We start from the raw sequence: 16,050 nt of genomic DNA on the forward strand, positions 1-16,050 counted from the left end.
TTCTTAACGTACCACGTTGAGAATAACAGAGGCAACGGTTGCAACTGTGGCTTTTGGGTACCAAATATGCTCAAAAAATTCGTGGAAGCACAGATGATCCATGTTTCAAGGCTCCCCTGGGTCAAAAGAAGTGAAGTTCTCACTTTCCCACTACTGCGGACTCACCCAATAAAAGTATTTTGAAAAGCATTCGGATGACCTCAGAACGGAACCAAAAGAAGTGTGAAGATAGATATTATCACCATGAAAGACATCCTCATAGCTCAATCAGATACCGGAGCGCAAAGGAATAGGAAAGTCGACACAAGGGGACCGTACACCACATGTATAAGGGTACAGAGAATGTAAAAAAGATGAAAATTCCTAGAATTTAATCTCAAATAGATTCAGGACCGTCATGGATGGACTCTGAAGGTCTCGAAATCCTTAAACCCCAAATTTTGTCTTAATCACACTCGTCGGTTCGACTTTCCGAAAATGGGTATATGACATACCACCCTAACATTACAATCTAAGAACACTTCCACAAATGACAAATCCCACTTATGGCTTCGGGCGGACTTACTTCTGTTAGACCCCAACCTATATATTCCTCTAGAGTTCCTCGGGTAGCTCTAGGGAATTCCATTCTACAGGGTAGGCACTACTGAAATTTCATCGGCTTTGGATAAGTTCCCCCCTTTCCCCCACTTCTAACCCAAGCCCACTTTGTTGAACCACTCAAACCCCCTCCTTAGCCAAGACACACTTGAACCCACTTGACCTAAACCATGCGAACCCATCTAGCCTAACCCAAACGAATCCACCTACCCAAACTCATACGAACCCACCTAGTCAAACCCATACAAATCCACCTAGTTACCACACGAACTCACTTAGCCAAACCCACTAGAGCCCACTCAACCTATCCCATTTAACCTAGCCCATTTCAATCAAAACCGACTCCTATCCAACCTAACTTAGACCTAGTCCACATCTAGGTCCACCAAAAACCAAATCATGATGGACTTGTAGGAACCCTATTGGAACCTATGAGTGTGCAACCCCTAGACCAAGTGCGACAAGAAGTGCAAGGGAACGAGATCCAAACCATGCTCCAAGCGTGCAGGTAGCAGAGGCATAGGTCCGGCTCCCCACCCTCCAGCCAACGAGCATCAGAAGGCATCAAAAGACAAGATCTAAGAGGGCTATGGCCAGGGCACATCCAAACCCACGTCAATAAATTTTTGCATCTTGTACTTCTTACCTCAATAAAATCAATTATGTTGGTTTGTCATCCGCATACCTTATCTGCACACATATCTTGGGGTCACGCGAGCACACAAATGCACATGGGAAACGCAGGGGACCGGCCAACCAATGAGGCCATGAACTCAACCTATGAGTCGAATCTCATCCTAATTTGGTCGTGAGACCTGGTGGTTTCCTAGTCCAGCCTAATTAGGTAATCACAACACAAAGAGGTTAAAAAATGTTACCCTATTGGAAAAGGTTCAAGGTGGAGTTCCTAACTAGAAAAATCGTAAATATGGATCAGTCAGGGCACACGTGATCCCGAGCCAACCTTTATAGACTGTGCTACTGGGTCCTAGTATGTATTAGGTGCTCTTAAATGTAGCAATAGTAGAGGGGTGTTCAAATTAAAGTTGCACAACTCCAAACTGTCCCGACTCTAGAAGCTGGGTACTCCTCATGACTTTAACACTGATTTTTAGGTTTTTGAAAAAGCTGAAGTGGTTCTTTGCTAGTTGTGTGCGAGAAGTGTGGAAAGTGGCACTTCTTGTGAATGTGGTGCAAATTTGTGGGGAGCACATAACAAAATAAACAAGAAAATATTATATGCAATTATAGCATCACAAATATCAAATGGAACCTAGGAAATACTCAAGAAGGGGCTGAGAAAATGTGGGTGCAATGAACTCTCAATTATGGTAAAATCGAGTAGGGATTTTAGGCCAAAAATGGGAGATATGATCAAGCATGTGAGAGCAACAATTTTGGTTGAGTGCGGCCTATGATCTAATCAATTCAAGAAATCATAATGAATCAAATTCCTCCCTGATTTCTCAAGAAAACCTTAGTAAATATAGCAGCAATGTAATGGCCAAAATATGAATAGAAATTGCTCAAAAGTAACAGTAACTGGGCCATGACAGGAGAAATTTGAGCATAAAGAGGTCTGTGCATAATTCAACTTAGGATCTAAAGGAATATCAAATACCTTTCTGTTTTCTCGGGTTTTCTCAGTCAATTGTAGGCCCTTGATAATGGCATGGAACTCCCTGGCTCAAGCTTTGGCCATGGAAGTATGCAGGCATGGCCTCCTCTCTCTGTCTCTCTCAATGGGACGTGCCCCTTATAGGTTACTCTCTGTTTCTCTTTCTCACTCTAAGTAGGGGGTGGAGACCTTGTGGAATGGTGATGAGAGGTAGAGCTATCTATTTATAGGCTTTGGGAGAAGGTGTGTAAAAAGTCCATTAAAAAGTCATATAGAAAATCGATTAAAGGGATCTATAAAGTGAGAGAAAGCTTGGTTCTATCTATTCCTCTCTAGTCTCTGTCACAGATCTAGGGTTTGAGATTTAACATCATCATCTCCTAATTTAAATTTTATTTCCAAATTTTTCTCCATTTGAATTTTCCATTTTCATTCAAATTTCATTTTTAAAGATTCAAACTCAAATATTTCAAATGGTCACATTTGCCCATAGTGAATTTGATTAATTTGTGAGAGAAATGAAGTACCTAATAATTTTTGGAACTTAGTTTGAAATTTTATTAGACCCATTTGTAAATGATTTCAATGAGAGAGCAACAAGACATTCAAGTGGATATTTTCATTTTCACTTGCCCTTAGGTTTTCATCATAATTTCAAACCCTCTACCATTTCTAAAAAGATCCTCATGTGCCGCATATGCACTTCATATGCAAATTTGACAATGTGACAAATTTCACTTAAGTTATGACACAAAAAAAACGTCTCCAAGAGAAGTCACAAAACAAACTAGGCCATTAGGCTAGACCTAGGAAGCTGGTATGGCCCATTTGGCCCTAATGTTGAGCCCATCTGGGTGAATTATATACGGTCGCTTAGCCACTTAAGCCCCACATGAGTCAAACCTATGACTATAACCTCATTTGAGATTTTCTCAAAAGAATTTTCTCAAAAAAGTTCTTACACTGAAAAAAAATCTATAAATTCTCAAAAATTACAAAAAATATATTTTTAAGTTTATTTTATTATTTTGAATTGATTTGAACCTCATAAAAATATTTAGAGAGAAATTAAGTACTTTTAAGAAAATGAAACTTGACTAAGATGCGCACTTCCCTCGGCGAGTTTCAAAAACCTAAGTGGTTTTCTCAAATTGACTCAATGGCACCCATAACTCATGGACTCAAGTCGAGGCTCACACCTGGCTCATCAAAGTCAACCTAATAGATCGTTGAGTTTTGAAATATGGTGGATTGCATGTGCACCTTTCAAAGACATGCACTCTTACAAATGTGGGGTCCTCTTTCAAGCATATATATGTAACTTTCTGGTGAATTAACATGGAAAAAACTGGCTTCCTTTTTTTTTTGTAATTGTTAAATGCACATGTTGTGAGATGACTAATGCCGAGGATTTTAACTGTCATATTCTTGCCGATATATGGGTCCTCTCTCAAGCACATTTATGTAACTCTTTCGGGTGGATCAACAACAAAAAAAAATGGCTTCCCTCTTTTAATTATTATATATACATGCTGTGAGCTTAATACTATCAAGGATTTTAGCTTTTTCGACACAAGTCAAACCGTCTCACACATTGCTCACAATAATTCTCAATCATTATCATAGTAAAACTTGAGCTGCAATAATTCTCAAAACTATAAACACAGTCAATCATAAATCACAGAAATGCTCAAAAATATACATTGGCTCTATCACAATCACAATATATCACAGGTATGATGTCACAGGAATCACTACTGACCTTGACCAAGGGATTATAATCAATCCTCAAGGCTGAATTGTTGGGTTTATGTGGCCTTTAAAGGCCTTATGAGTGCATGTAAAATGAAATAATATAGTGGAATATGTACTCAGTGGGAGTGTGGTCCCTCGTGGACCATACTAAGAAAACGATGGATTGCTGATACCGATCTGTGCTTAATGATCTAGGCCAGTCGGTTGGGAAAAACCCATGTTACCTGAGCATGAAGAACAAATTGATAAGGGTTTATGGGTTAGCCCTTGATGAGGTCGAAGAACATGCCCGGATGAGTGAGCTGAGGGACTGTGTGATGTGTGTGATGGTGACCTACTGAGATGGGGGCCAAAACCTCATCCATGTTCCATCACACAGCATGCATATTGATAGATCGTTCGAGAAAGCCAGATGTCCACCTTTGAGTGAAGCGTATGCATGTGCGAGAGATACCCCTATGCGTTATAGAGTTGTGGTCGCATTAGGTCGTGGTAACCTTGACTTGTCTCTAAGGGAGGACCTGTAATCCACAGATTAGGATTGTGACCCCTTGATTCATTGACCAGACTTTAGTGACCCACTAACAAGCCCATGTTTGGACTGTGGGTCATGGAAAACACTCGGTAGGTTCGATAAAAGCTAGTGTGATCTGCAGTCCATAATTGAAGGTGGGGTACCCCGTTATTATAGATTGGATTCCTAAAACTATGTGGATATTTTTTCTATCATATTAATTTAATTGTGTTTAATTTTATTATTGGAATGATTTTAGTTTTATTATTTGAATTTTTATGAATCTCTCAATATTTTATTTGTGATTTTTGGACTTATAAAAATACAATTATTGTTCTTACAAAGTTATAAAAATTCAAATATATATTTTTAATTGTTTTATTCAATTTTAAAAATAATATTTTCTTTATAATATTCCATGGGGGCCTATAGTGTACATGGGCCCACCATGTGGCATGTGGGTGGGGGCCCACTTTTACCACAAAATGGTGGCACGCCCCACCTTCTTTGGATTCTCTTGTTTGCTTTTAAGATAAGGTTAGTTTGATTTGTGGCATGTGGTCAAATCTTGAAAGGGATATATTGACCATGGCTTTATCTATTTTATAGCAAATTTGTTTTAAAGAGATATGGTCAATTTGAATTGATATGGATCTTATCTTATTTATATTTGGTAGTATTTATCTACTTGATATTATTTGACATATCCTTATGGAATATGTGACATGAATCGTGCAATTTTATAGAATGCAGTATATTTATTTTATTTAAATATATTGATGGGAAAATTATTTAAGAAAGGGGAATAATAGTTCATGCACTTTTCATAATGTTGATGGCGCATCTAAGGAATGGATAGCTCAAATCTCTTACCCCACAAGTCACCCTTGATCGACGGTCTATGTTCAATCTCACAAGAAGAGGCAAGCCAAGGAAAATCCTAAGAAACCGTAATCTTATTCAAAGCTTATAAAAAGGGATTATCTTTGCCCAAACATATCTACGCCTTATCTCTTGTACCTAATTCCCACTTTCTCTCTCATATCTCAAAAAAGGGGGCTCGCACCACTATCTCATGTTTGATCTCTCTCTCTCACATTGTAAAAGAACCTAAGAGTTTAGGTTATGGAGTTCTTCTCTCATATCTCTCAAATACAGATTTACGGCTAAGGGTTTTAGGATTTAGCAAAAAGAGAATCTATCTCTCTCAAACTAGGTTACTAAGAGAATTCACCTAGGGTTTGAGTTTGTGATCAAATGGGTTCATGTTCCATTGGTGTGGCCTGGCCGAAATTTGCTTTTCCGGTTCAGGATTGAAGCTAGAACGTTGATCCCGTGCCATCGGATGGTGGTGACTCGGTGTGGGGTATAATAAGCCTGGTTGAGGTAATCTTCGGCGCTCTTCTTTTTTTGTTTCTTGCAATCTTATCTTTTATTCTCAAGCATAGTGCATAGTTGTTTTAATGACATCAAGTTGTTAAGATCTTGGTTTTATTGTTATGTTGATTTTATTTTGAAATTTATCTTATTATAATAAAGACCACATGTAAGTGATTCTTTGCCAAAAGAAAGGGGTGAAAAAACAAAGAAAAAAAAAAAAACAAACAAACAAAATGTATTCCCCGGTAAAATATCACATAGGTCTTTCTTTCATTGGTATCAGAGCTATTGATACTTAATGTCATTAGTTATATTTTTTCTTTATTAAGTTTCAGATGAAGCTTGGGAATGAGATATAAGAAAGTTAACGACCTTTGCGGTCAAGAAATACACCGACAGTTAAGAATTATTAAAATACTCCAACACTGAAAAGGCACTCTGCAGAATAAGTATTCTGGGCTATTTTGAAGAATTGATATGAATAAGATAATGAGGTATTTTTATTTACATACTTCAGTGATATTTTGTGTCTTTTAGAGTAGGATTTACCTGAAAATTTTCAGTGGGAGATCTTAAGGGAATTGAGAGTTAATGAATCATCAATGAAGGGTGTTAGTTTTGAACCTACAAAATCCAAGAATTGTCTATTGAGTTTTGTTATTTTTCCCACCAATCATATGATTTTATTTCTTACTGAATTTTTAGTGAAACTCATAAAATTGAGTCTACTTGCAAGAAAAAAATGTTTCATCGAAAAATTTCTTGTGATTTGAAAGAAAAACTTTTTTATTGAAAGGTGCTCAATCTGATTTTCTGTTAAGAAAATTGCATTGTAACCTAAATATTACTGAAACAAAGACTCACTATATGGTATGATTTAAGAATGGAACTTATCATTATTTTATATTTTTTAGTCTATTTCAATACTCAAAAGGATTCGAAAATAAACTTTATATGGGTTGACAGATTTCATATTTTTATCATGGGATGCTCATGTTCTATACTGCAGTAAATTAAAAGATGTGGCATGTTAAGACACATCCTTGAATTCACAATTATATAGACATTTAAAACTCATTTTAAAAGGCTTTATAGTGTGCCATGAGTATGGTTTATTATAGTACAACTTTAGAGAAATGTAATGTAGAGTTAGCAAGATAAGAGATTCTATGTGAAGAGTATTCGATCTAGAAATAGTAGAAAGAAAAAGAAATACAATACCTATAAAATCATCTTGGTTTCTTCAAAATTAAGGGATATATAGAGAGACTTTGTGGTAGCAGAATCGCTAAATATCAGTAGGAGAATCGAAATTATGATATTTGAAATAATAGGATGAAGAAGATATTTTCTTCACGGTGTAAGACATGAGAATCCAAGTACCGAAGAGATGGACACTTCGTGACATATGAAACCGATGGCTAATATATTCTCCATCAGTTGCGTGCACTTCCAAGATCACAAAAGCTTATCAAACAAGTAAAAGCGATGAATCAAGAAAGCTCAGGTACCACACTACATAGTTTTGAGGTATGAAATCTATCCCACATTATATGGTAAGGTCATATAGGGAAAGATGATTCAATAACTTTGTTTAATGTGCTTTGGTTATATTTTGGCTAATTGTTTTATGAATATGTATGGAGTGTATGAACATTAAGTGATAAGTGCTAACAAATTTGAAAGTGCTGATTTTGAATACCTTATGTTTTTGTGCCTCCTTGTGCTTGAGTATGAACTACTTAAGGGATGATACACATGGAGAAGTGATTTAATCAAAGGCTTTGAGCCCTAAGGACGAAACACGAGAGATGGGTGTGGCTCATTCAACTATGTAAGCACAAAGGGAATGTTCTGATGGAACTTGGTCTTGGTGACCATCCTCTCAATAATATTTATAATATGATGTGTTACATATGATGATGATCTCTTGATAAATTCTCCATAATTACCAAAAAGAAGTATTTTGTCAAAGCTTTAATAGTTATTATTTAGTCATGCTTTATTTTGGACAAAATTATAAGATCATATAAATGATTTGTTTTTGCGGCCATGCACTTGACTTGGTAGGAAATTAAAGGTGATTGCGGTAAAATGATTTATGAAGGCTAAGCATGTATTTTAAAATTAAATTGAATGATTTGAAAAAAGCTTAAGTCTATGAATATGATTTTGAGAAAACCACATAGTCTTACAAGGTCCATTAAGTCTTTATGAAAATCATTTTAAACTGTCATACTATTATATAACTATTGCTTGTGGATGTATATATATATATATATATATATATATATATATATATATATATATATATATATATATATATATATATATATATATATATATATATATATATATATATATATATATATATATATATATATATATATACCAAGTTAATTTTTTTTATTAAAAAGAAAAATATTTTGTCTTAAAGATATTTATAAAAGTGGGAAAAAAACTATAATGTTTTTTGTTTAAAATACCTATATGTTTTAACCCATGTTTCTAGTTATTTAGAATCATCGATTACCTAAGACTTTGAACCATATGGAATGTTGTAGGAATGTCATCATACTGGGCTTTACTAACACATGTTGTGTTGATTATATAACTTCGTTTGTATGAATTTACTACCTAGATGTCTAGCGTAGTTGAACCTTTGTGGTTCATGAAGATTTTTGCATATTGTGAAACCAACGGGTATTTAATTACATATTGCATGAGACTTGATATCCTACGTCATGATATATGCATAAGAATGTTGAAAATGTATATGTTGTATGTGCAATAATTGAGTGGGAGTTGCAACAGTCCCACGTTTGTTTTAGTTGCTTGGATATTCAAATATACATGTGCAAGCTATCTCACAGATCCAGATGATGCAAAGTCTACATCTTGATATGTGTTCATGCTTAGAGAGGGTGTAATTTCTTGAAAATCAAAGAAACAGGATGTGACAAAATTGTCCACCATGAAGACAATGTACGTGGCATACTGTTTGGTGATCGATGAGGCCATATGGATTAAGAAATTTCTTAATCAACTTGACTTTCACCTCGTGTGTTGTGAAGCAGTAAGAATTTTCTGCAACAGCACAGTGACGATATACGTGTCAAAGGAGCCACGATTCCATAAGAACTCCAAGCATATAAAACCATATTTTTATCACTTGAGGAATGAGGTGATATTGAGAAAGATCGAGATTCAGATAAATTAAATATTCCAGTGGGAGCACCTGCTAGTATTTGACATGCCAAATGGAATAACATGTTATAATGTTCTTCACCAATGGAACCCAAATGTTTGGTGTTGGTTGTATGGCTACAAAAGGGAGCAGCTTATTTGAAGAACTCTTTTGAGCCTATGAACATATGACCCCAAGCGATGAGGGTACGTGATGGTCTTTTGCGACAACAGGTCCATGATTCGCGATGCGATGTGAAAGATGAGCTACAACCATTTTTTGGATGAGATCCGAGTAACAAAGAGAAAAATGTGTTGCCTCTATAAATCTTTTTGTGAAAGGATTGATGGCGTTTCGTGTCGATCGGGTATGCGAGTGTGAAATCTCTTATGTCTGCCACTCCTTGAGTGCTACCATCTCCATCTAAAACCTCTCTTCTCGTGTATAGCCTTAACCACCTTTATCCCTATGACTTAGATGGCTATCCACAACTCATCCCCCATGTAGCTTTTCCTACATGATGACCCACACATTAGTCCATGCTGCATGACCTTAAACTGAACAGCTATGGTCCATGCTACATGACCTTAAACTGCACAGCCATGGTCCAAACTCTATGACCTTAAACTGTAGAGGAGGTCTCGTTGCACTACCTTAAACTGCATGTTCCTAGTTGCATGACCTTAAACAGCATAACCACGGTATATGACCTTAAACCATCGTGCTCGTCCTGACCGCATGACATTAAATATTGACGATGGCTTTATCTATTTTGTAGCAAGTTTGTTTTACAGAGATATGATCAATTTGAATTTATATGGATCTTATCTTATTTATATTTGATAGTATTTATCTACTTAATATTATTTGACATATCCTTGTAGAATATGTGACATGAATCGTGCAATTTTATAGAATACATGATATTTACTTTATTTAAATATATTGATGGGAAAATAGTTTAGGATAGGGGGATAATGGTTCATGCACCTTCCATAATGTTGATAGCCCATCTATGGAATGGATGGCTCAGATCTCTGACCCCACAAGTTACCCTTGATCGACAGTCTATGTTCAATCTCACAAGAAGAGGCAAGCTAAAGAAAACCCTAAAAAACCCTAATCTTCTTCAAAGCCTATAAAAAGAGATCGTCTTTACCCAAAAATCTCTACACCTTATCTCTTGTACCTAATTCTCATCTTTCTCTCTCATATCCCAATAAAGAGGGCACGCACCACTCTCTCATGTTTGATCTCTCTCTCTTACATTGTAAAAGAACGTAAGGGTTTAGCTTATGCAGTTCTTCTCTCTTATCTCTCAAATATAGATTTACGACTAAGGGTTTTAGGATTTAGCAAAAAGAGAATTCATCTCTCTCAAACTAAGTTACTAAGAGAATTCACTTAGGGTTTGAGTTTGTGACCAAAGGGGTTCATGTTCTATTAGTGTGGCTTGGCCGAAATTTGTTTTCCCAGTTCGAGATTGAAGCTAGACCGTTGATCCCGTGCCATCGGATGGTGGTGACTCGGTGTGGGGTGTAATAAGCCCGGTTGAGGTAATCTTCGAAACTCTTTTTTTTTTGTTTCTTGCAATCTTATCTTTTATTCTCAAGCATAGTGTATAGTTGTTTCAATGGCATCAAATTGTTAAGATATTGGTTTTATTGTTATGTTGATTTTATTTTAAAATTTATCTTATTATAATAAAGACCACCTGTAAGTGATCTTTTGCCAAAAGAAAGGGGTGAAAAAAATAAATAAATAAAAATAAAAATAAAATAAAATGTATTCCCCAGTAAAAGATCATATAGGTCTTTGTTTCATGAATGCCCGATTCTCATGTACCCTTTTGGTCCAATGTCTTGTGACTCTATAGACGTTTTCTGGGTCCCAATTCGTACAAACCTAGTAACTCACATAAATTTAGTAAAGATCCATGCTCCCACTGAAACTAACAATGATAAGAAAAACAATGGTGTTAAGGCCTTGAAACGCCATAAATCCAACAATAACCACTGGCTCTTCTATAATCCAATGTGTATCTAGGTTTCCCTTCCCAACTATAAAACATCATTTCCGTTCTCCACAAAATCCTAAAAAGATAAAAAAACAATAAAATTCCCCATTTGCAATTTTTGAATTACTATTTCTAACATGGGTGCGTGGAATGATGAGGAATTAAGGGAACGTATTGCTACATTCCATTACTAGATTGACAAACCTCTACAATGGATTCAAACACTTCTAAAGAAATTGAGATAGAAAAACAATGGATGATTTAAGATTTTAGGAAAGGTCTGAAAGGGTGATGAAAGGCGTTGAACCATTCATCAATGTACTATGCTTACTTGATGGATAAGAAAAAACCAATAACATGATATTTATTACGAGTCCATGTATCCTGCAAAAGAAGCCATTACCAAGGAATTCTACAAATAAAATAAATAAATAAATAAAAATAATATCTATTAAAGATGGGAGAAACAGCTCCACCAAGTTCTCCATTCCGCAAATAAAATTTACCTTTCATCTTTTAATTATTTTTTGAGAACCGAAGATTGATAACCCAAGATACATGGAAGAAGAAGATGACAACAGGGATACCAACCCTGTGAGATTGATAGTAAAAAATAAAAAAATAAAAAAATAAAAAAGAAAAAAAAATAAAAAGAGAAAGAAAGATTGACAGTAATGTGAGGGGTGATGCACGTGAGATTCGAAGGGAAACCACAAAGAATGAGATTGTGATGAATGGATAGGGCTACCCAATAAATGGATGTTGGACTGCTGCCAGCCACGTAGAAGATGAGGGGGACGCTAGGGCTGATGCTCACACGGATGTAACAATTGGCAGAAGAGAAGACAAACCACATGGTTTACGTAGGAGATTTTGGTGGCATGTAGGTAATAGAGAGATGAGGGATCAAAGTTTTTGGACTCGGTGGAGTCCACTTTGTCCCAGCCGAGTTTTGGAATACCTTGAGTTGGGTGTACAATTGATGCATGATGCAGTGAGAGAATAAACTCAGAAAAATAACAATAAAGCATGATGCAGGAGAGAATAAACTCAAAAAAATAACAATAAAAAAAAAAGATTGGGAGACTGTACCATTTCTCAAAGGTCTGCAAAGGAATCCACCCTAAAACAATCTCTTTGTGAAAAGAAATTCTATTCTATTAATTCAATCTGATTTACAATGAAAGGAAACCTCCTTTTAAATAGACTAATAAAAAAAAGATAAGTAAAAAAAAAACCTCTCTACACGCATTCTCTTATTTTATCTCTCCTCCCTATTTTCTCTCATCCCTATTTTTTCTCCTTTAACTTCTAACACATCCTTAATTTTTCTCTCTTAACTTCACATGCTAAATAAATAGCCATTTTACCAAAGCTTCCCTATTATTGAAAAGATAAAACTCCCCTTAGATTTAACCTTATCTTATATATATTCCAAACTCCCCTTAGATTCCTATTTATATTCCAAACTCCCCTTAGATTCCTATTTATATTCCAAACTCCCCTTAGATTCCTATTTATATTCAAACTCCCGTTAGATTTAATCTTATCCTATTTACATTCCGAAACTAACCAACCCAATCGATGAATATCAAACACAAGATAAACTCATGCCCATTTAATTATCCGTACGCACTCCCTATTCTTAACAAAAGAATAAAATTAAAATAACCCTAATAATCTAAACTAACATAATTCTTAAAAATCTCAAAATATACCTCTTAATTAAAGTACATAAAAAATTGACATGAGGTCATTCCATGACTGCATAAATCTCCTATGGTTGGAGAAAACTCGTCCTTGAGTTTTGAAGAGGGCTAGGATGAGATCTACATCAGACCCACATCTTTCTTTTGATGTCTTCTTCTTTGGCTCTAAAAATATAAATGGTTGTGAAAACACGTCAAAGAATGGATCAAAATATGAAGAAAGAGGGATTAATGCAAATATCTTGAACTCAGCCATCCTTTCATCATTTATAGGCATGTGATTGACATTGTCCTCCAAATCCAACACCTTCTCTGATATAGGATATTCCACATGATTTTCGATATGGATAGGAAGCTTGATCTCAGGAATATCGTTTTTTATAGGAACGACATGAAAGTCACCTCCTTCACCTTTATTGCCTTAATCTCCAAAGCCACTCTCCAAATTCCATTCACACCGAAGCTGAGAGACCTACTGCATGAGCTCTTCTACTCTATCAGCTAAAAGCATGAGTTTTTCTACTTTCTCCATTAGGGCTTGAACTTTCTGAGCCAACAACCACAACTTTAGTCTTTCAAGGGATGCCTCCATTGAAGCCATTGTAACCCGCTCTGATACCAATTGATGCAGGGAGAGAATAAACCCAAAAAAAAAAAAGTTTGAGAGACTATACTAGCTCTTAAAAGTCTGCAAGAGAATCCACCCCAAAACAATCTATTCACGAGAACAAATTCTATTCAATTAATTCATTTTGATTTATAATAAAAAGAAACCTCCAATTAAATACACTAATAAAAAAAAGATGAGCAAAAAAAAAACCTCTCTACATCTCTACATGCACTCTCATATTTTATCCCTCCTCCCTATTTTCTCTCGTCCCTATTTTTTTCTCTCTTACCTTCTAACACATCCCTATTTTTTCTCTCTTAAATTTACGTACTAAACAGATATCCACGTTTTACCAAAGCCTCCATATTCTTAACAAAAGAATAAAATTAAAATAATTCTAATAATCTAAACTAACATAATTATTAAAAATCCCCAAAATATAACCATTAATTAAAGTACGTAAAAAATCCAAATTAGGTCATTCCATGACTGTATCAACAACTTGGGGGTTATAAACAAAAATATAAAAAAAAGTCAAAAAAAAATCCTCTTACTCTCTCAAACCCGTTTTCATTCCCTCCCCCCTCTCTCTAGCATCTTCCCCCATAATAGATCCTCCCCAAAACCATGGTTCTCTCATGCTCCCATCTTTGATAAGACCCAAAATGCATTGAACAATTAGCTTGTAGCTTATAATCGGTGTTCATAAGAATGATAGTGCTCCAATTTTTTCTGAAAAATGCAGTTTCGGTAAAAAAAATCCTAAATAAATCCCAAAAAATTATAAAAAATGTTTAAAATTTACGTGTATTATTTGTTTATATTGTCACATAAATAAAGAAAACAAAAATTTATTATAGACGTAATTGGGTTTTGGAGAAAAAATTTAGGTACCTGAAGCAATATTTTTTAGTGAACTAATAATTAAAGGAGATTACACAATATTACATAATAATAATAAAAACACTACTCAAAAGTAGTAAGATCGATGATGAAGTTCGGGATTTTTTTTAGTTTCGCTATCATGGTTGACAGGGGAAAAAAATCGTTGTGAAGCTCGGTAGAGTCTATAGGGCAGCAGTCGTACCTCATTGCTAAGTAGGAATACTATCTTGTGAAGTTCCTAAGCTATAGTCACCTAAACTTTAAGATAAAAATACAAAGAGAGAGAACCCAAACTTTAATTCATTTAATAAAAGAAAAGAACAAAGTTCATTGCACCATAGTCAAATTGTTGAGTATTCAAAATTATTGCAATTTGTTTATTTCTCATAAAGATTCGAAAATGAAACTAGAAACAACAATTGGAAGAGAGAGAGAAATGAGAGAGAGATGAGAGAGAGGTTGGGGCAAGCCTCTGTCCCAATAGTTCGAGAGAAAGAGTGAGAGAGTTGGGGTAGGCCTGCTCCAACAGAGAGAGAGAGAGATTGGGGTATGCCTCTACACCAACAGTTAGAGAGAGAGAGAGAGAGGTTGTGGTAGGCCCCTGCCCCAATAGTTAGAGAGAGAGAAAGACAGGTGAGAGAAAGAGACTCTCACCAAAGGTTGGGGCAGTCCCCTGCCCTAACAATGAGAGAAAGAGAACCCAACAAAGAGAGAGATTTTGTAAAATCGGGATAACCCAATCACCCCTTTTGAGCGAATCGGGATATCTCAAATCCCACTAGAAAGTGGTGAGCACTCCACCACAATGATTTCAACACTCAAATAACATGCCCAAGGTACAATAACAAGTGTAATATAATTGGAAAAAATTATAAAAACAATAAATCAAGCAATATGGAAAATCTTCAATGCACAACACAAATGAAAGTAGAGAATGACACCCACACATATGTGGTTCACCCAAGATGGGCTACGTCCACGGGCAAGACAACAAAGATGTATTCACTATCAAGAGGAAAACTTACAAAATTGGAGTTATGTAGAGTTACATCATACAATCTCAAGAAAAAGCTCAAACAAAAGAACTTCCTACCACAAAACTACCTACAATCGACTAATTTTTTCGATTCACCGATGCCGCGAAGAAATGCCAATAAAATGATCCAAGATAAGCCCCAAATGGTGGTGCTAGGGTTTTGTTGCAAAAATCCCCAATTTCCAACCCCAAATTTCTCTCTCTACAGGTTCCCTTTCTACCTCACTCACTCACATATTTCTCTATCTATCAAAACCCTTTTAAGAGCCTCCACTACAAAATGTCTATTGTTAGTGACAAAAATGCCTTTTAATAAAAGGGAGAATACCATAGGGCCATAAGGATTGATCTTTGCATCAATTTCAACAATCTCCACCTTGATACAAAATCACATTCTTGCCTTGCCAAATTATCACTTCTTTCCTTTATTGAGATCTAGAGAAGTTAGACTTAATTCTAACTTCTCTACTTGGTTGGTCTTTGTAAGCATATCCACAAGCTGTGTTCGGTCTTGATCTTGACCAATCAAACTTTTCCATCTTCAATAACTTGCCGGATATAGTGATATTGAACCAATATGTGCCTTGACCTCTTATGGTGAACCGGGTTCTTGGCCAAATGGATAGCACTCATATTGTCACAAAATAGTTCCATGGGCTTGCATACAATGCTCATCTCACCCATCAATCCTTCAAGCCACACGACTTCTTTTGATGCCCATCATCGCCATATACTCGGA

General features: G+C 35.7%; 1 long non-coding RNA gene across 1 annotated transcript in view; it reads right to left on the reverse strand.

The window, feature by feature from the left end:
- The window catches only part of LOC148779146 (uncharacterized), a 31,307-nt gene extending 28,889 nt beyond the window's left edge, over positions 1–2,418 (reverse strand). The window contains exon 1 of the long non-coding RNA XR_016048170.1: positions 2,222–2,418. This is a non-coding gene — a long non-coding RNA (uncharacterized LOC148779146). The remainder of the gene's footprint in view (positions 1–2,221) is intronic.
- Positions 2,419–16,050: the final 13,632 nt, after the last annotated feature.

The sequence above is a fragment of the Amborella trichopoda genome, chromosome 13, assembly GCF_054954075.1.
Source record: "Amborella trichopoda isolate Santa Cruz 75 chromosome 13, AtrichopodaSantaCruz75HAP2 v2.0, whole genome shotgun sequence".
NCBI classification, from domain to species: domain Eukaryota; kingdom Viridiplantae; phylum Streptophyta; class Magnoliopsida; order Amborellales; family Amborellaceae; genus Amborella; species Amborella trichopoda.